The sequence below is a fragment of the Biomphalaria glabrata genome, chromosome 13, assembly GCF_947242115.1.
Source record: "Biomphalaria glabrata chromosome 13, xgBioGlab47.1, whole genome shotgun sequence".
In the NCBI taxonomy this organism is placed as follows: Eukaryota; Metazoa; Mollusca; class Gastropoda; family Planorbidae; genus Biomphalaria; species Biomphalaria glabrata.
In genome coordinates, this window is record NC_074723.1 from 6,020,449 (window position 1) to 6,040,900 (window position 20,452).

At 36.3% G+C, this 20,452-nt stretch overlaps 2 protein-coding genes across 3 annotated transcripts in view; one reads left to right on the top strand and one right to left on the bottom strand.

The window, feature by feature from the left end:
• LOC106070416 (GTPase IMAP family member 7-like) overlaps positions 1 to 20,452 on the bottom strand; it is a 374,699-nt gene that overhangs the window by 205,699 nt on the left and 148,548 nt on the right. The gene's annotated exons all lie outside the window — the stretch shown is intronic.
• Positions 1 to 20,452, top strand: part of LOC106070423 (uncharacterized) — a 62,610-nt gene that overhangs the window by 21,851 nt on the left and 20,307 nt on the right. The window contains exon 1 of one of the 2 annotated variants that reach the window (XM_056008133.1): positions 10,847 to 10,877. The exons of the other annotated variant lie outside the window; for it this stretch is intronic. The gene's annotated coding sequence lies outside the window, so the exon portion shown is untranslated. Of the gene's footprint in view, positions 1 to 10,846; positions 10,878 to 20,452 lie in introns of those variants that run through there. 2 annotated transcript variants of the gene reach the window in all.

Genomic DNA, 20,452 nt, shown 5'->3' on the forward strand with positions numbered 1-20,452 from the left:
ATCTACTTTAGGTCCCAACATGTGTGCGAGTGCGATAGGGCCAATTGGATTTTTCTTTTTTGTTGGGCGGGCTTTGTAGGGCGCTGACTAAGCTTTCAAGAGAGTAGGGTGAAATTGAATGGTAGGGAAATCGAGAAAGTTTTATTAGAAAGTTATTTTAGCCAAACATTATTTTATTGTCATGTATTTCACTTAACTCTGACAGTGTTACAGCTTTATACACATTTTTTTATTTCTAGAATCTAAGTTTTTATTTATATGCTTTTTTATTGTGTTAGCGTTTGTCTCTCTATCGCTTGGCAACCACACGTCATCTCCCTGATTTGATTTTAAAATTCCACTTCCGTTAATTTTGTTGTTTACTTTTTTGCTCAGTTACCTCGTGATGTAAACACGATCACGTGATCGAGTCAGTTTATTTTTTAAATGTAAAGAAGATATTCAGAGTTTACTAGCCTCCAATACAGCCGTTCGATGAGTTGGGATTAATTAAATTGTTCTACATAAATTCTTTATCTGATTGAGTTACTAGCTTTATAGGCTTGATTCCAATAAATGATTTCATTTAATAATGTTCATGATCAGGTTTTACATGTTCTAAAATGTATGTAAATGATTTAGAAATCTAGCACGCTTCTCTCAACCAATATATGTTTATATTTGGACCTTTTTTTTTTAAGCTATACTCCGTACTGCAAATTTACTATTGAAAGTAGGTTCAGGCTAAGGTGATAGAATTTAAGCCTCCGAGCGATGAAATCTTGTTTTCAGACCTGCACTAGAATGACTAGATCATGTTTAGTTTAAGTAACTTTTTATTTTTTATTTTTATGGGCTACTTCTGTAGCGAAAAGACTACGGGTCATCTCATGGAAATAAGATGAATGCTTGGGCATTAGATGTGGTCGGAATGATGTCGCTATTCCCCCCTCTTCACGCAGCTGATGTATCCAAAGGAGCTGCAAGTGTACAGTTTTGTGTCAGCGGTGTCTCAGGCTTAGCCAGGGTGTAACACTGACCTTGAGTTTGACCTTGAATGTGCATCCTTTGTTTGGGACCCCTCAACTTAAGAAACTATTAGGACGCCAATGACTTACAACAGTTTAGTCTTAGATTGACATGCATGACTAGTTTAACCCTTGCATACGCAAACAAGATAACTTTTTTTTTGTTTTGAAGTACTGAAACTTCATGAAATAATATAATAATAAATACATAAACAAAGAAATAATAAAATAATATGACAGCGGTGGAATAAATTAAAAGAGTAGCTATCTTAGTGGAATGGCTTGTTTTTTTTTTTTTTTTTTTTTTTTTTTTTTTTAACACATTAAAATATTTCTTACAAGTTCTCATCAAAATATAACTTTTTTCTTTTTCCTGTTTATTGGTTTCAATTCATGTAGGACGGGGGAAATTGTGTGTGTATGTGTATGCTGTTCGTGTATGTGTATGCTGTTCATCTATGTGTCTACAGATCTGAATGTCCTACTCTGTCAGTTTCCTTTGTCCTTCTGTGTCCTTTACAGACAACGTATTTTTTGTTTTATTTCTATTTAAAAAAAAAACAACAGTTTCTAGATTTATTTTCTCCAGCACTTCCTGAAATACCCAGACATGTTTCAGATTGAAGCAAACACCTCGCGCCCCAAAAAAAAAACAACAACGTGTTTTTCTCCGAGACTCTGTGCAATATTCTATTTCCTCACACTTTAATAAAGTTTGTGGGAGACACTGGGACATGTCACTGCCTCGACACATTTCTGGAAAAACGAAATCAATAAAAATGAAATATTAAGGATCTACATTATAGAGTTGCACTTCATTAAGAAATAGGAAAGAACATCGACAGACGGGTTTTGGTTTGATGTCGCTCAGGATCATAAAGAATGAGATGACGTGAAAAAAATAGCACATTTGGCACCTCAATATCTTATTTTCACTTTTTTTTTGTCTTGGTGTGTGTGTTGGGGGGGGGGTTAAAGTTTAAGCAAATACATTTTTTTTCTCTTATTTAAACAAATCAATTAAAATATTCGTTAGAACTGATCAAATAGTTCCTGGACTTGTGGATTGTAATTAGATAAAACATCATAATCTTATGACACATAGGTTATCATAGGTTCAATGGTCATTCGATTTGAATATTTAAATTAATATTTCTACTAACGCAAGTATCGAGAATAAGAAACATATATCTTTTTTTTAAATCGATCTTTAGATATTAAATACACTCTAGACAACTTGTCAATTACGTGGCGAGTATCTCAGCTCCCTTGGTCTCGACGTGGCGTCTCGGTGTAAACGTCTGTTTGGATAAGTCAACCACGGGTAGTGATCCTCAGAGCCTGAGAGTAACGACATTCAATGCAACGGTTTCCGGGATGGTAATCCATCAGAGACCCTGTAGTCCAGGCCAAACAAGCCACCACAGCTTTCCACGAAGGGAGCCGTCATCTGGGTAGAGCTGGAGTGGAGGTCCTTTCACTGTGCTTGGCGGTCACAGAATAGAAATATTTTAAAATTCCCTTTTAAGTGCACTGCGATCAAGGACAAGCTACCGAACTACCTATTAATGGTTACATACATTAAGGAAACTTCGGACAGGGCAATGGAAGATGAGTTTCCGGTCCGTGCTTGTCCAATGTCCGAAATCTTATTCAGCGTTCAAAGAGAAAATAGGAGGTGCACAGTTCCCTGATGAACATTTTGTAAGGTAGAGTACTCGATTCATTCATAGTCGGAATTTTGCGCGATCGATTATTTGAACTATAGATCTATCTAACTTTGTAGGTCACAGTAGTTAAAAGGCAAATATCAGCTAGTGTCCTCCTAGAGTGGTACATCTTTGGAGATAGTTATATGCCAGAGTGGAGCCAGTTTGGAGCTAGTTCCGTGCCAAAGTGGAGTCAGTTCGGAGCTAAATCCCTCCTAGAATAGATCCAGTTTGGAGCTAGTTTCATACCAGAGCGGAGCCAATTTCGAGCCAGGGTAGAGCCAGCTTGGAGCTAGTTTCCTCCTAGAGTGGAGCCATTCAGGAGATAGCTCCATGTCAGAGTTGAGCCGCTTTGAACCTGGTTCTGTGATAATGTGGAGCCATTTCGGAGCTAGTACTTTGGTAGTGTGGAGCCAATTTGAAGCTAGTTCTAAGACATTGTGGAGTCAGCTAGTTGGGATCTATTTGTTTAGTGCCAGAAATTAAGACATGCTCGATCTGTAGTGCGAAATGGCATTTTTGTTTTTTGTAATTGTATTGTTCCATGCTCATGTTGAAAACAAAAACGGACCCTCCATTGACCTTCCAATGAGCCCTCGATTGACCTTCCTACGAGCCCTCTATTGACCGTCCAATGGGCCCTCGATTGACCTTCCAATAGGCCCTGGTTTGACCTTCCAACTTTCCCTCGATTGACCTTCCAATGGGCCCTCTATTGACCTTCCAATTTTGTGTAACAACGTGATGGTCAATGGCCTGGAGCAAAATGCACTAAAAATGTTGAAATTTAGCCACTGGAGGTTATTCTCTGACTACCAGTAATTAGAGAAGTTTGAGAGAGTCCGTCTTATTTTTTCTCACTTTATCTTAGACAGACATTCATCTCAACAGCAAACAAAAACAAACGTTTATTTTCGCTAATTCCAAGCTAACTCTTCTTCAGCCGTTATTTCCTGGTGGGATGGTTCTTTCCTGAATATAATGAGTGCAATGTGTCTGCATCTATTAAACGTATCACGTGTTTTCAATTAGCATTGAAGTAATTACACACACTCTCAAACTATTATCCTTAACTACTTTCACATTTTTAAATCTACTCTTCATATTGAAATTTTAAGATCCGTTCTTATAAGACTTACAAATATATTTATTTATAACTAGCCTGACATTAGCCGCGGCCAGCGGGCCTTTGTTTGTGTTTACTAATCTAGTGGATTGGATTTAGATGTATGTTAAACTTAGCTAATGATCCTTTCAAGTTTTTCTCTTTCGCTACCGAAATAAAATTGGTTTTGCGAAAATGGTTTACCCGAAGCCGATACATTCGTCTGAATTCGCAGATATATGGAACGAATTTATGTGAAAATGCTTTTGAAACACAAATTTGAAGGTTAATTTTACAACCTAATGAAATCAATAGACTATCTTTTGTATTTTCATGTGTCAAAGTAAAAAACTTATTGTGCAAAGTGTAGTTCTTAAAATTAGATCTACATCTAAGTCCTTTCGATCTTTTCTCATGTCAACTTTGTAAACAAAGCCTAGATCCATATAATACTATTGTTTTAATAGAGTCGGTCAACTTTTTTTTTTGAGGATCTTAAGTTTGTTTTAGGGCTACAATACATACACTACGGTCTAAGTTAGTACCTAAGAAACATTTCTGCCAAGTTTTATCAAGATTGGTCAAGCGGTTTTTATTTATATTCTTAACATACATACATATATACGCCTTACTTTCTATTTTATAAAGGTCTATCTGAACATACAAAAATCGATATTGCATCGGCCCACATTAACCGACAACATTCCTATAAATGCCAAAATATCTGTAACACATTAAACTTCAGATTGGGCTCAGATTATGTATTAATTGCGTTTTGAAGTGTCTAATAAAAGTTCGTTTGATTAGCCAGAAAGATTTAGATTTATTATTATGTTTATTTTTAGAAGCATCTGGTCTGAGAGTTACGTTTTAGAGAATCTTTTTTTTTAATTTTTAGTTTTTGTTCTTCAAAGCTGAGCTAGGTGAAAGAGTACAAGAGGGAGAGAGGGAAAGAGAGGCAGAAAGAAAGAGAGGGAAGGAGAAATAGAGACACAAAGAGACTAACAGAGACACACAGAAAGACAGACACAGATAAAGAGACAGACAGAAGAACAGACACAGAGGTACTGAAAGAGAGAAACAGACAGACAGACAGACAGACAAAGAGACAGATACAGAGGCACTGCAAGAGAGACAGATACACAGACAAATAGACAGATATACGGGTTCTGAGACAGACAGACAGAGAGCTAGAAAGAAAGAAAACAATACGTTTTGTAATAATAAGAAAAAATATTTTCTGACTGATGTAAAAAAGTAGAGATGATGAGAGTGAATAAGAAAGAGATAAAGACAGAAAAAAGAAAGAGATTAAAAAAGAATGAAAGAAAAGAAGAAAAGATGGAAAAAAAAGAAGAAAGAAAGAAGGGAGAACAAGTGAGAACAAAAATAAAAAAGAGCACAAATGAAATGAGAGAATTAAAACGAAAGTCAATAAGACAGAGGTAGAACTTAAGGTGATATGAAATTCTCCTGCAGCAGACAAGATCCAGCATGCTTAGCATGTCGCCATGTTATAAGACAACGCCCATGTGCGGGGGTGAATATATTTTCAAGATCTCGTCGGGGGACTAAAGAAAAGACAATCTCGTGATCTGAAATTTCCTGAGACATTTTTTTTTTTTACCTGGACATAATCCACTAGGATTGCCACATTGAGAATGCATTGGATCATAGTTTAACATACAGAATACAAATTCGCTTAGGATATTTACAAAAAAAACAACAACTAAATCCTAGGGGTGAAATTTCTTCTGACATTTAGAAACTATGAAAAACTATTTCTGGCAATTAATGTATTCAATCATACAAATCACACTTTACAGTGTGTTAGTGTTTTATCAAATTTACTATTAATCAGTTTGTGGGCGCCGGTCTCTTGGGGAGTCCCGCTTGTAGTAGCCTCGCCTTCCCTCCCTTGAATCAGTCCTTGACTACAACAACTTGACAATGAATAGCATTATGTAAAAAAGATAATTCTGTACTCAACCTTCTCATGCAGATCTAGTTTCAAAGTTAAATCGCGTTGCTGATTACAGGTCTAATATTACAGGTTCAATATTACAGGTTCAATATTACAGGTTCAATATTACATGTTCAATATTACAGGTTCAATATCATTCTGATATTTGGAAATTCAATTCAATCAACGTGTAAAACTTAAAACCATTCTCTTTAAGATATTATCTCAATTTTTTTTTTATATGGTATATCTTTAAACTGTTTTCTCTTCGAGATGCTAAACACCAGTGGTTCCCAAACTACGGCTTGCTGGCCATATCCGGCCCATTATTCGTTTCTATTCGGTCCATAGAATTTTTTTTACACAGAGCTTGAAAGAGACATTCTTAAAAAAAAGGAAGAGAACTATTACATCTGCTCGTGATAAGAGAGTCGGAATTTTATGTAGCCCCCTTACTGAAAAAGGTTTGGCCTCACTGCATTTGGCCGCCCCCATACCGATTTAGAGAAGACAAATGGAATTTTCTTGTCCAGTACTGACCCGCGGCTTCCCGCTAATTGAAACGCCTCTGCTCCACATGCGCACGGTGCTGATACAACGGAACGAGATAACAACCATTAGTCAAACTCTGGTTGGCCCTCTGTTGTCTTTTAAGTTAATTCATCATGGCGGCTAGTTCTTAATTACCGGAAGTCGTTTAGAAAGCCCTCCTGAAGTTACTAATAACGACAACTCAGTTCTGTGTTTGTGTATACAGGTAACTGTGCTTGGTGCGTGTTCCTATTGTTAGGTCGCATTTCTTGTGGTCATTATGGCAAATTGTTTACATAGAAGAAAAAAAAATAATTCCGCTATTTCATCCAGCAAGAAGAATTAAAACACGTTGTTTTTTTTTTAAAAAAAGGTAGATAGTACTTTTACACAAACTCGTCGGCGTCCATTTGGGTCCACTATTAGGTAATCAATTCTCTCAAACTGACAGCATAGCGCGGTAAGCCATACCTTTTAAAACAAAAATAATCAACAGTGATATATAATAAGACAATATCTACGAGACTGACAGTTATATTAATTCTAGAATTCAACGCTGTTATGAGTACTCATCTATATTTAAATTTATATCCATACCTGTCTATCAGTACATTTCTGACAAAGTGTTTTAGATCAATCTATCATGTAAGGGTACCATATTAGTGTAAAAGGATTTTAACTAAACAAAAATCAATAAACTGGAATCGTTGAGTATAAAGTGAAATCTGATAAAGTCGACGTTTTAGTGTAAGTACTTAGAAGAAAGTTTGTAACCTAATTGGAGAAATATGCAGATTGGGTTCTACTTATATAGAACATTAGTTTCCAACTGGATATAATTGATGCTAGTATTAAAGTAGAGTACAGTAAGATTCGTTATGTTGTTTTTTTAAATCTATAGAATAACTTTATTTAATATTTCAAACAGTGTTAATAAAATTGTTAATTTCTAGATTGCTTTATGCGGTCTCTAGTTTATTTTGGGTAAAAAAGTATTAAGCATTTTCAACTGGAACATCACACTACCATGAAACTGTATACCGTCCGACAATCAACTCATTATCTCCCTTGAGATATTAACCTTTCAATTTCACTTAAAAACTCACTAGACCTTGACCTTTAATTCTATCTCCTTTATGTTCTGAAGGTAAAGAGATGACCTTTAAAATATTTAAAATGGAGGAAGTTGAAAAATGAGGCCACAACATTTCATGCCTGCCGGCTATAAAAACAATTCTCCCCCCCCACACACACACACACCAAGCCACAGACTTAACAGCCCTTCTTTATGACTTAACACAAATAATAATTGCAGCAACAAATAAGATTAATTTCCACATTATATGAACTCACTCTGTCCATCTGTCTGTCTGGTAAAAAGTTTCCTCCCACACCCAATCTTGGACCAAGTTGAAATTTTGCAATAATTATTTCTTTTACCTGACAAGACACAAATTTAAAAAAAACAACTCAACCATTAAGTTATTAAACTATTGGTATGTAATTATTTTTTTTTTGGTATACTCCTCTTACCCTTACCCTCTGGTCCAGACATATGATAGGATCATAGAGTAGTGAGAAAGCTAAAAGTATGAAATTTCGCTAAATAAAAAAAAACATAGCGGTACAACTATTTTTAATCGCACAGATTTATTACTGTTAGTCTAAATCTTTTAAAAACTTAATCACATGACTGATTCAATTGATACTAGTATTGATGCCATTACACATAATATAAGCTTTGCTGTTCTTGTGTTTTTTTTTTTTAAGAATTAAAAAACAATTTTGCTTACTATTTTATTTGAGTTGTCTTTCTGTCCTGAAAGTTAAGACAGATTACAGTATTTTTATTTGGCTTCGAAGCTGGGACAGAAAATATTTTGAGAAAAGAAAAAAAACAATTCTATGTGTTCTACGTGTCAAGTTGCCATAAAAATATAAACAGGAAGTTTTGTTAAACATTGGGTCCTGAAAGCTTCGAGTTTCTACACAAGAGTGTAAATAATGTAGGGGAGATAATAAAAATTAAACCTTTTATTCAGTTTTCCACACCTCAGTGAGTATCCATTTAGAGTCAATTTAGACTCACTGAGGCATTTTATGTCTAGAGAATAAGCATTTTCACTTTTCAACTTCTTGTGTGACTGAAGAGGCCAATCCTTGATTCACAGCTTCAATCACAGGTTTGGGCATCTGTAATCACCAGGCGCCGTTGTACTTTCACCATTCTTTCTACTACTGTTGTGTATGCCATCTGCATCTAGGACCCTTCCTTTATGCTCGCTCCCAATGCGGATCTATCCAGTGCCACTTTTCCCCAGCTCTTAGTGTCGATTTTAAAGAGCTTCATATCATACATTAGTATAGCCTAGAAGTGTCAGGAAAAAAAGAAGCTAAATATTTTCCTCCTCCAATGCCTGAAGCGAATCTTAAAAAAAAAAGGTGGCAAGATAAAATAACCAATGAGGAAGTGCTGCAAAGAGCAGTCTGCCAGGGCATTCACTCAGACGCCTTAGCTGGCTTGGTCACGTTCATAAAGTGCCAGAACGTCACTTCCACAAGACATCCTGTATGGCAATCTAGCAGAAAGCAGCAGAGCCGCTGATATCTATGTAGCTTGCGTCCTATACTAAGCTCTTCACTGTTTTCTCAGTCTGGAGGTTCCAATCAACTAGATGATCCTTTAATCGAAGAAATGTTGAATGGATAATGTAAAAGAATGGACAGCCCTCTCTCTTGATATCCTACTAGTCAGCTGCTGGCCGAGAAAAATAGATGGACTTTGTTACCCGAACAGTCACAGTACCTAAACAACGAAAGTCAAGCGACAGATGATGATGATTCTGATGATGTGTAATGAAGGAGAAATCACTCTCAACTTTCCACTCTTGAAAATTTCGATTTCAGAGAAATGTGATGTAACTTTCACCATTAATAGCGAAATAAATCTCTTTGAGATAAATATAGCGGAGTAATCGTTTGTTATTTATTTAATATAATAGAAATAAGACTGATGTTTGTACACACATGTTGTAACATGGTCTATATGTGGGCGACGTCTTGAGATAATGGAAATGTTTGAGGCAAAAGTGTATAGTTTTTAGGCCGATTGGTAAATGCTCATAACATTCTTGAGAAATCTTTATTCTTGGCTTTTTTGTTACATTACTTTTAAATGTTAAGACTAATACTAAGAATGCCTTATTGATCCTTACGGAAATTTGTTTTGATTACGAATTTAAAACGAAATGTATAAGCATTCATGGAAAGGAAGATACCTGAAAAATTGTGAAGCAATTGGAAAGAAAAAAATAATAATAAATAGAGAAATAGAGAAAAAAGAAATAGATCCACAAAGAGAAAAGAGATTAAGACAAAAAAAAGATAGAAAAAAATAGAGATAGGATAGGGAGAAATGAAATAAAAACAATAAAATGTAATAAGATGAGAATTAAAGAAAATGTGGAAGGTTATACAATATTTGTCCATGTGGGTTTACTCATCGCTAGGGCACCCTCCCACACCCCTATTAAATCCACCTGCTGGCAGTGTATTCAAGTTAAATTACCTTCTTTTGTGAGTGTGTATGTGTTTTATAATATTTTCAAGACTCACCTGCTACTTAGATGTTCATATTAAGTATGACATTTCACATTATACAGCTCACGAAAGATAGCTCAGCATAAATTTAATTCTCTCCCTTTGCTCTTTTTTTTTCTGTGCTATTTATAGCAACCACTAGTTCTCAAAACTCAATTTTACATGATCGTTTCACGTGACTGTCTTTTATTTCCAGACTTTTATGACATAGACTAGGGACTCATTACTAACACATCGACGTTACTTTGGAATACACTCTCATTGAGGGATAGAATGTGGAAACAAGGGTATCAGTTAGAATAAATATTGAGGACCTCTGTTTATCGTCATGTAGGCCCTGCCGCGTCTTTCAGTAAAATCGATGGGTTTGAAATCAAATTTCGGTTATAAAGATTAGATCTAGGGGTGAGCTCTAATACAAGCTAAGGCCAAAGTGCACAGTCGGAAGCTCAAGTATTGACCTTTGTGCTCAATCACATACTCTAACATCGACACACATACTCAGCATCAGAATTATATGACCTTATTAGGGTCTCTTTTGCTATTAAGATCTCTTCTATTAGGAGATCTTTTTTTAGTCCTGCACAAATTACAAGTGTTGAGGAAGGCAGAAAAATGACGCATTGGGTCTCCCTCTCTTAGTTGACAATGCACTTTCTGCGACCATCGCGTTGTTATTGTCGGTTTTATTTTTAGGGAAAGGGGAGGCAAATAAAGTGAATGTCAATTTTCAGGTCACGTTCAGTATGCATATTTGCTTACGTCTAAATCAATATTCAACCTATTGATCTAGTCACGTGTCTCATTAGCTTCAATGGCGTGAAGCAAAACAAAAACGTGGACTAAATTCATTCTAAAATAAAAAGTAAAGAGAAATGGAACAAAATAAACAAATAATACAAAGCTTAGAATTTTTCTTTTGGAGAAACACAAACTATGTGAGGCTATTGGAGACTCCTATGGTAACGAACTATAGTAGTTGTTATAAATTCAAATATAATAGTTTTATGCTATTGATTAAAAACATATATTGTACCATAGACATTAAAATGTATTGGCCAATGAGACGACATTTGTTTCTTAATTTAATTACGTTAACTGTAACGGTAACTGTAACGATAATGTAATTAACGATGTTTTCTTTTTTTTAATTTATTTAGGCTATAATTGAAAGCAAGAAAATATAATAATAATAATAATAATCTTCACTGTCCGTAAGAATTTTTTTTTTTACAATTTATGCATTACAGCATTATAGAAGATATTTTTTTAAAATAGCATAGTTGTATCAATTAGCTCGGATCAGTCATGTTGTTGAATTTGTAATAGATCTAGACTAACAATAATTAATCTGTGCGATTTAGAAATATTTTTACCAATTGTTTTTGCTTAGCGCAGTTTCATGCCTTTAGGTTTCTCAATGCGCTAAGATCCTATCACTTGTCTGGACCAGTTGGGGAAGGGGTGGGGAAGAAATAAGGGGGTATCTGTGTGAATGTTATAGTGATAGCTTTTTTAAATGCAATATAAAAACAATAAAAATGTGTTAAGAAACCTGAATTCGAAATTAAGGGCTCAAGCCTTGTTAAGCCAACACGCTAACCACTGTGCCAGCAAAATGCTTATGATAATAGATTGTTTTATTGCTATCTATTGCCAGCCTTAAACCTGAAAGCGGCAACCTACACAGTATAAAAGTGGCTAATTCAACTTATACCATCACATCAGTCAATTACCATTTCCTTCTCTCGTTCGATACCTTACTAAATAATTAATTACCAATAGTAAATTGTTTTTTTGTTGTTGTTTTTTTGTTATTGATTCTTGTTTTGTCAGTTAAAAGAAGTTGATTGAACGAAATTTCAGCTTGATCTGAGATTTTACCAGACAGAAAGGGTGAATAGATATAAGCTTTGTAAAAAGAAAAAAAAACACACCTGAAGTTCTCATTCACAAATGATGAAAATAGACGATTAATAACACTCACACTATGTGTAGTATCTTTCTAAATACATATATAGGTCAGTGTTAAAGATGAATAATTTTATCTTAGCCAACAGCGAAATTTTACAATGAAATGTAAATATATAAAGAACTTGTTATTACTGTTTACTTCGATTCGCACATACTGAAGGAATCCAATATTAATTATAAGTTTGAATTTTTACATCTTGCATATTGTTTTTATATTTTATTTGCATGTTAAGGTGATTAGAGAAAAGAAGAAGAAAAAAATCATTATTTGTTAACATGGACACTATTAAAGATGTTGTTGGTTACTCGCTAATAAAATATTTTATAGATCTGTGTCTAAAGTCAACATCGAGAGAAAAGAAAACTAGACATTTAAATATTCTGACTCTGTCAATCGATTCTAAAATGTGCTGCGAATAGTTCCGGTAACGGAATTTCAGGAGGTTGATCTCTTTTTTTTTTTAAATCTTTTTTTTTTGTTAGTTTTTATACGTAGGCACCATTTTTAAATTCATGTTATTATAATAAAACAAACCAAAAAGTAATAATCAATAGTTGAATTGAACCTACCAACCAAACATTCACCATTGCTAATGTATAGGCTGAATCCTATTTTGGGCCAACGAATATATATAGGTTAATCTAGTCTTCCATGTTAAGTTATTAGCTTTTTCTGGCTGATTCAGGCAACCGGTCCATGTCCTAATGGCACAAGGGAAGAAAGAGCACTCGTATGAATTTTTATTATCACATGGAAAAAGAAATATGTCTTTATCTTTCTGAGCATTTTATTCATCATCCAACTCCATTTGCGTCAGGGCTTGAGAGGCTCAAATCCTCTCTTGCAAAAGCCCTGGACAGAAACCCTGCTGTCTTGCGTGGTGCATACATGTTGCGAGCATTTTTTTAAGTTGTGATTTTTTGTGTTTATAAATTATGATTCAGCCATTAGTGCTACTTTACAGTTTTAGTCTTCTGTTCTGAAGTGTCACAAGATTTAGTGATCTTGCTACTCGAGTCAAATGTGTATATTCATTTTTATAAATCACACGGCCCCCGTTTTTTTTTTCTAGTTTTTTTTGTGTTTTCTTGATTTGGTCCAAAACAGAGGACGCATTTTGGTGTGAACAGGGTTTATTTGTGTTTTCTTGAGTTAGTCCAAAACAGAGGACGCATATTGGTCTAAACAGGGGTTCTTTGTGTTTTCTTGAGTTGGTCCAAAACTGAGTGCGCATATTGGTGTAAAGAAGGTTTCATTGTTTTCTTGAGTTGGTCCAAAACAGAGGAGGCATATTGGTCAAAACAAGGTTTCGTTGTGAGTAGTAAATGACCACTGAGAAATCAGATCTGGCTGTAACTAAAACCCATCCACGTTTTAAATTATGTGTGACGTTTAACCACAAAGGTTCTAAAGCTCTAAAATTCAAAGACAGGTCATCCCCTTTGTGATCAGAATGTTGATTATCTTCAACTCTGAAGAAAAATCCGAAACATGTAAAACATTTTACAAATAAACTAGCTGGCGTGAAATGTTCAGTAATATTTGGAAGACTGAGGGAGATGGTTATATGGTTTAGATTCCTCATCGGGTTGCCATAACCTCCATGACCTCCTGACCCCGAAAAAACCTCAGATGTCAATAATTCATGTGATTGCAAATAAACCCGCATCATCATCGTCTATAATGACGTCAGAATACACAGCCCAGGCCTGGCTATCTTTCGTTATTACTGTATGTGTATGAATGTCAGTGAGTTTTGTTTGTGTCAACAGACTCTTGGCCTAGTTCCGTAAAAGCCAGGTCATAATAAACGGTTTAATTGCATACTGTTGTCATGGCAACACAGGTGGCCTCTATTTATCTAGCCAGTTGTTTGATATCCAGACAATGATATAAAACATGCAGGGTGGCATGGAGAGCATTTCGTACGTTTTTATTTCATATCGTACTCAACTGGCTGGGATTGAGTCCAATGTTCTGTACTCAAGTTGGATTTAAGAAATGTGTGTGTGTGCATGTTTGTGGGTGTGGGTGTGTGTGTTTGTCTGGCGGGTGAGTTGAAATAACCCCCCTGTTTAAATTGTTATTGTAAATGGAGTGAATGTCTTGATGACTTTTACGATAAAATGATAACAGAATGTTTCGACGCTGAAATCCATTTAGAAAGCTTTTGATATAATTATTCAATTTAATTCTCCATGCTGTTGAAAAAAAAAAAAAAACATGAATGTTTGACTTCTAAAAGTGATCACAATGTTAAAGAAATTTGGTGTCAGCATTTGTCAGCCTGGTTCTCAGAGGCCTAACTATGATGGGTGGGGAGGAGGGGAAGTGTGGTCGAGAGACTAAGTGCGCTTGAACTTGGCTTGTCTTGGCTACCTAGAAGGGGGCTCGAGGCTCGACACCCGACTTGGGCAGAGTTGCGTTTACTGAGCGCCTAAAGGCAGCACGGAAAACCAACTCCTAGATACCCCCTCCCCCCTCCCATCGGTCCACAAATGAGACCAAATCGCTCTGAGCATGCTATAAGCATGAAAGTAGCGCTATATAAAAGCTATAATAATAATGATAAATATTATCCAAAATGCAGGGGCCCCAAGGGTGGTCAAGCCCCGGGCCCCCAAAGAATGGAAAATTCCTAGCTACTCCCCATCTGGTTCTTTCTCTTCTACTCTCACTTGGTGTTAACAAAACACATCTTACTTCAACCCGTGTCCAGTAATGTCCACCTCTGATTCACGGTCATTTCCTTGGGGACGAACGAGCAGAAAGGAAAGAAATCTCCGAAATGTCAAAGGCAGTCAAGGTCTAGGTCACAGACGTCCATTGCAGACTTCTGGTAAAAAAAAAATATATAAATAGTCTTTTAATTAAAAATGTTTAGAACTCCTGCACCGGTCTTACATCACATCCTATTAAACAAAGCGTTGCTTGGAAACAAGATAGACGATCATAATTGTTCAAAAGTTTAACTTTGAATATATGACACAAATATTTTTTTTTTTTTTACATTTAAATTATCTTTGGAAATTTTTGCTAGAAATATACGTTATTGTTTGTTAACTTTTGGCTGACACATAATGTTATACACAATGTGCTAAAAATGTGGCTGGGTGGTATAGCGATTGGTGAACTGAGACGTATCGAGCTTAAATCCTGGTGACGACTATGATTTTGAACTTCGGGATTTTTTTTGTTTTGGACGCCCCCAAGTCCCCCCCCCCCCCAGGTTATAATGGATAACTGACATAGAAGTAGACGAGGTTGATCGTTGTGCTGGTCAGATAACACCCTCTTAAAATGTCAGCCAAAGAAGCAGATGAGCTTTACATCATCTGACCCCCTCATATATCGCAAGGTCTAAAAGTAATACCTAAAATGTTTGTAAAATGTTTTACATGTTTCGGATGTTCCTTCAGAGTTGAAGATAGTTTACTTCCTAGTCCAAACCTCCCGCAGGACGACGGGGGATGGGAGCGGGCAGGGTTTGAACCCGGGACCATTGATATATTCAAACGACAGTCCAGCGCGCAAACCGCACGACCAGGCAGCCATCCTTTACTGATGCACATTTGCAAGCGAAAAAAATATTGATGGGATGCTAAGATGATATGTCCGTGATTACATATGTTACATTTTATTCTAAATATACCACTTTAGATATCTAGAATTTTGTATTAACTTATTATAGACACATCCGTTCTTCACTTAAATCTTCCTCCAACGATACTAAAAAATATTGCTATTTTCTTTTCCTTTATGTCTTTAATAAATAATATTTTAAAGCTTAAAGTCTCGACCAAAACTTTGTTTGTCTGTGGACTCTAAACTTAATATATAAAAGTTGTCTTTTGACTGGTTTAAAATAAAAAGAAAAAGAGTCTTTCATTTCACATGACTGCGTATGTCATTAAGTTACATTATAGAATGTTCATTCTCCTCATAATAGCTTATGCTATAAACCTAACGGAAAAGATTACAGTTGTAGGACAGGTATTTGAAAATATGAATGGAAGGATTTTAGAGGAGAGATAAAGTATTAAAGTGTATTACGGTAGGAACAAAATAATGAATAAATAATCAAAATGACTGAGTGCACGAGATGAAGGAGATAAGATTAGAGTTTATAAGCTCTGTTGTTTTATCTTTGTTCTGCTAAATCTAGTCATTCATTCTACTGAATTAAAAGATACGAAAGAGATGGATGTGAAGTAAAGGAGGACTTAAAATAAAAAGAATGCGCCTAAACCATTGCGATATATTTGAAAAAAAAAATTATATCTAGCTGGACACAAGTGTATTATATAATTTAAAGTTTGTATTTCATGCAATACAAAAGCTCAATGTCACGGATATCATTAAGCCGATTTGACATTTCTTCCTTACGCGCTTTAGAATGTCCCCATCGGGCCCGTCCACTGTGCTGAGTGCAGTTCTTATTCGGATCTTTCATGTCATTGTTATGTACTGGTAGAATACAAGCTGTCATTTACATACCCCCTCAGGAAAAAGTCCGCACACATTGAGGTCGGCGTACATGGTAGGCCAAGCACAGAGAGCAAGGTCCTTAGTAGCTCTTCTACCAGTCCACTGCTGTGTCGCCACTTTGAGGTTAAACAAGTGATTTTACTACAAAGACAAATTGTAGCCAAAAAAAAAAACAGCCAAATTAACAAGGATAACTCCTGTATCAATGACCACAAATTCAGTCCATTACAATGCTTTCAAAATGAGGACATGCCTGATGAGTGTTTGGTATTCTGTTGAAAAAAACTTGTATAAGTTTAATTTTAATTTTACTACTCTCAATTCTGTTGGAACAATTGACGTTGTATTTCGCTAGAGATAAACCTGTTTAGTTTCAATATCTAAGAGTATAATGCTTGAAATGGTTCCAACAGCAATATAATAGAACATACTGAATGTCTGTATACGAACTACAAAGAGAACAATCAAAATTGAGACTGCTTCCTGTAAAACCATTTGACCCTAACTAGTGTCCCTTTTGTTGTGTAGAAAAATGCCGCAACCGTCTTTCGAAGTGACCTTTCATCAAGAAGTGGTGTCATTGGGGGGGGGGGGCTGGGCTGCGAGGGGTGTGGGTTTCTTCTGGTGACACCCTCAATGGACTGACAGCTAAATGTTAGACATTGCGAAATTCAATGTAATAAAAATGAATCAGTGCGAACTTTATTATCAATTATCAATAAAAGAATTCAGGTAATTAGCGCTTTTTACTGGGTTTTAAAATAGAACAAAACAATGACTCATTTTAATGGGAAATTTTATTTTGCATAAGGTGTTTTGGGAAAGTGGAGGACACCATTAGCGAATCGCACCAGTTGTCACCAACCCTAGCGACGCTTCTCCCTTTATAGGTGTGCTTTAAGTACAGTTGAAGAACTGAAAAGAAACAGTTCCATTGGTTCCATACTACACTTTGTAGAACTAAACAAATTGCACCCAACCTTTCCACTTATGTTACAAAAAGAGGATCTAATACACTCTTAGTGAACAAAGTTGGAATTATTTTTTTTAAATTTTTGCTCCCGGTTCGAATCCTGGTGAAGACTGGGATTTTTAATTTTGGGATCTTCGGGCGCCTCTGAGTCCATCCAGCTCTAATGGGTACCTGACGTTAGTTGGGGAAAAGTAAAGGCAGTTGCTCGTTGTGCTGGCCCGCATGACACCCTCGTTAACCGCAGACCACAGAAACAGAAGACCTTTACATCATCTGCCCTATAGACCACAAGGTCTGAAAGGGCAACTTTACTTTTACCATCTTTTTTTACCTTTACCTATTCCTTAGTCTGTTGGACTGTTGGGGCACCATGCAAGATTTGTTGAACGTCTTTCTTCATTCCTCCTTACGTTTACCATTAAGTACAGGCTATTTACGGCATATAAAATTAATGATACTAAATAGTAACGGCCTAGAATTGACACTTCACTTCCTTGTAAGCTATTCATAGTGTCATCGTTAGTCTCCCCATACTTGACTTATTGATACACTTCATCATCTTTCGGAAACGACCATTTATATAAGGCATGAAACAACACGACACACAACACTGGGAGAGAGTGCGACAATGAGACGCTTCCAATCAAGAGGCTGCTGCGTTAAAGCAAGTTTAATAATTCTCAGATTTCCTCATTAACTATGATGAATGTAAGAGTTTCTATTTCAGGATTGGGGCATGCCACCTCCCCTTGCCTCCCTTCTCGTGATCAGAGGGCAGAAAGGTTTGGGACTTAAACTCTAGGATGAAAGTTCAGTTATTATTAAATATGTTCCCTTAACGTCTCTTTCTCTCATCTAGTGCCATCTTTGTGTCTACTCTCTCTCTCTCTCTGTCTCTCTCTCTCTCTGTCTCTCTCTGTCTCTCTCTCTGTCTCTCTCTGTCTCTGTCTCTCTCGCTATCTCTCTCTCTCTGTCTCTCTCTCTCTGTCTGTCTGTCTCTGTCTGTCTGTCTCTGTCTCTCTCTGTCTCTCTCTCTGTCTCTGTCTCTCTCTGTCTCTCTCTCTGTCTCTCTCTCTGTCTCTCTGTCTCTCTCTCTCTGTCTCTCTCTGTCTCTGTCTCTGTCTGTCTGTCTTTCTCTCTCTGTCTGTCTCTCTATCTCTCTGTCTCTCTTTATGTCTCTCTCTATGTCTCTCTCTCTCTCTCTGTCTCTCTCTCTTTGTCTCTGTCTCTCTCTTTCTTTCTTTCTTTCTTTCTCTCTCTCTTTTCAAAGCTTCTTTCAACTCACACTCAAGTTGAAACTTTGCACAATCGTTCATTGTCCATAATATAACATGAATTATAAAAAAAAAAAATAAAGCGTTTTATTAATATGATTTGTGATAGATAATTATTTTGTTAGGTATTAAAATAGGGAATAGATCCTACAGTATTCAAATATATTGTCTTAAATGTCGAGTTTTTCCCCTTAGATGAGATAATAGATAATTTAAAGTATTTTTTTTTATTCATTCACTCTATCCTTCTTTTACTCTGTTTTTTTTATAAGCTCTCTCTCTATCTCTCTCTCTCTGTCTCTCTCGCTCTGTTTCTCTGTCTCTGTCTCTGCCTCTCTCCCTCTCTCTGCCTCTCTCTCTCTCTCTCTCTCTTTATTTGTTTACTTTATCATTTATCGTTTGTTTATGAAATAAAGAATCAGATTATTATTTCTCGCTTCTCTCTTTTTATCTTTTTTTTTTCTATTTCCTTATTTTCATTTCAAATCAAATCCACTGGAGCTCAAAGTTGGCACGCTCGTAACAATTGAAAGCTATCCAAAAAACAGCCATCCATTTTGTTACGATTCTCTCCTAATCAGGCGTTCTGTAAAACACTACTAAACACACAACACATCAACACAAGAACGTGACAACAAGAGCTCCAAATAATCTGGTACTTTAATAATGCTCAAATAGATAACAGCCAATACTAGACAATTGGCACACATTAACATCTAAAAATGCTTCACTGTACATCACCGTACTAAACTCTACTGTCACTATCTCTTCCTGGACTCGTACATAACACTTCAGGACTCTATCGCGTCGCCAATAAGGCTACAACAATATATATACCGACGGATCGGCCTTCATAGCCACCATCAATGCTGTTCTTGGTGCTTTCCTGGTCTTCCCTAAAAATAAACACTTTGAAATAAGTGCATCCTGTGGTGATTACTGCTCAAACTTCCAAGCCGAAATTGAGGCAATTACCATAGCACTCCAGACAGTGGAAAACAAATTATATGAAGGAGTGCAACCACCATCAGATATTGTTGTCTTTACGACTCCCAATCCATTCTGCAAGCACTTAACAGCAGCACATCAAACAGCCCAAGAGCGTTGACAACACTAATTGCGATAATCCAGCAGATGATATCAAAATTAAATATCAATATTACACTACAATGGATCCCTGGACACATTGGCATCATGGAAAATGAAAAGGCAAATAAGCTATCAAAGGCAGGATCATCTATGGAACAACCAGATAGACCTGTAAGCTACCTCATCCTAAGGTCAATGTTAGTCAACAATCACAAAGAGGAGTGGCTCAAGCAATGGGGATCAGGAAACACAGGCAGAGCCATGTACAAAGAAATGAATATGCCTAACAAACTTGAACAAAGAACAATCTACAATTTCCAGCTAAGAACAGGAAACACACCTCTGTTATATTACTATCTGAACTAAATAAACTCCACACAACTCCCCCTTTGAAGACACTCCGCCCACCCTTATGAAACCGTAAACCATATCCTCTTTGAATTTCCTTTTCCTAATCCACTTTAGGCAGACCCTACTTCCATTACAGCCCTACATAACCAACACCCTGTACGGCAGTGCTGAACAACTGAAGAAAACAGCACACTTTTTTTCCTTGGCACAGTCTGCAAAAGAGCTCACAGCTCAGCAGCAATAAAGCTGGCTAGAAGAAGAAGAAGAAGCAGAAAATGTCCATGTTGCCATCATCTTTCTTTTACTCCCTCACTTTTTCGTTCGTTCTTATGTTCTTTCTTTTCATTCGGCATGTATGGTCAACATTTATTTTCCGTCTTCTCCGGC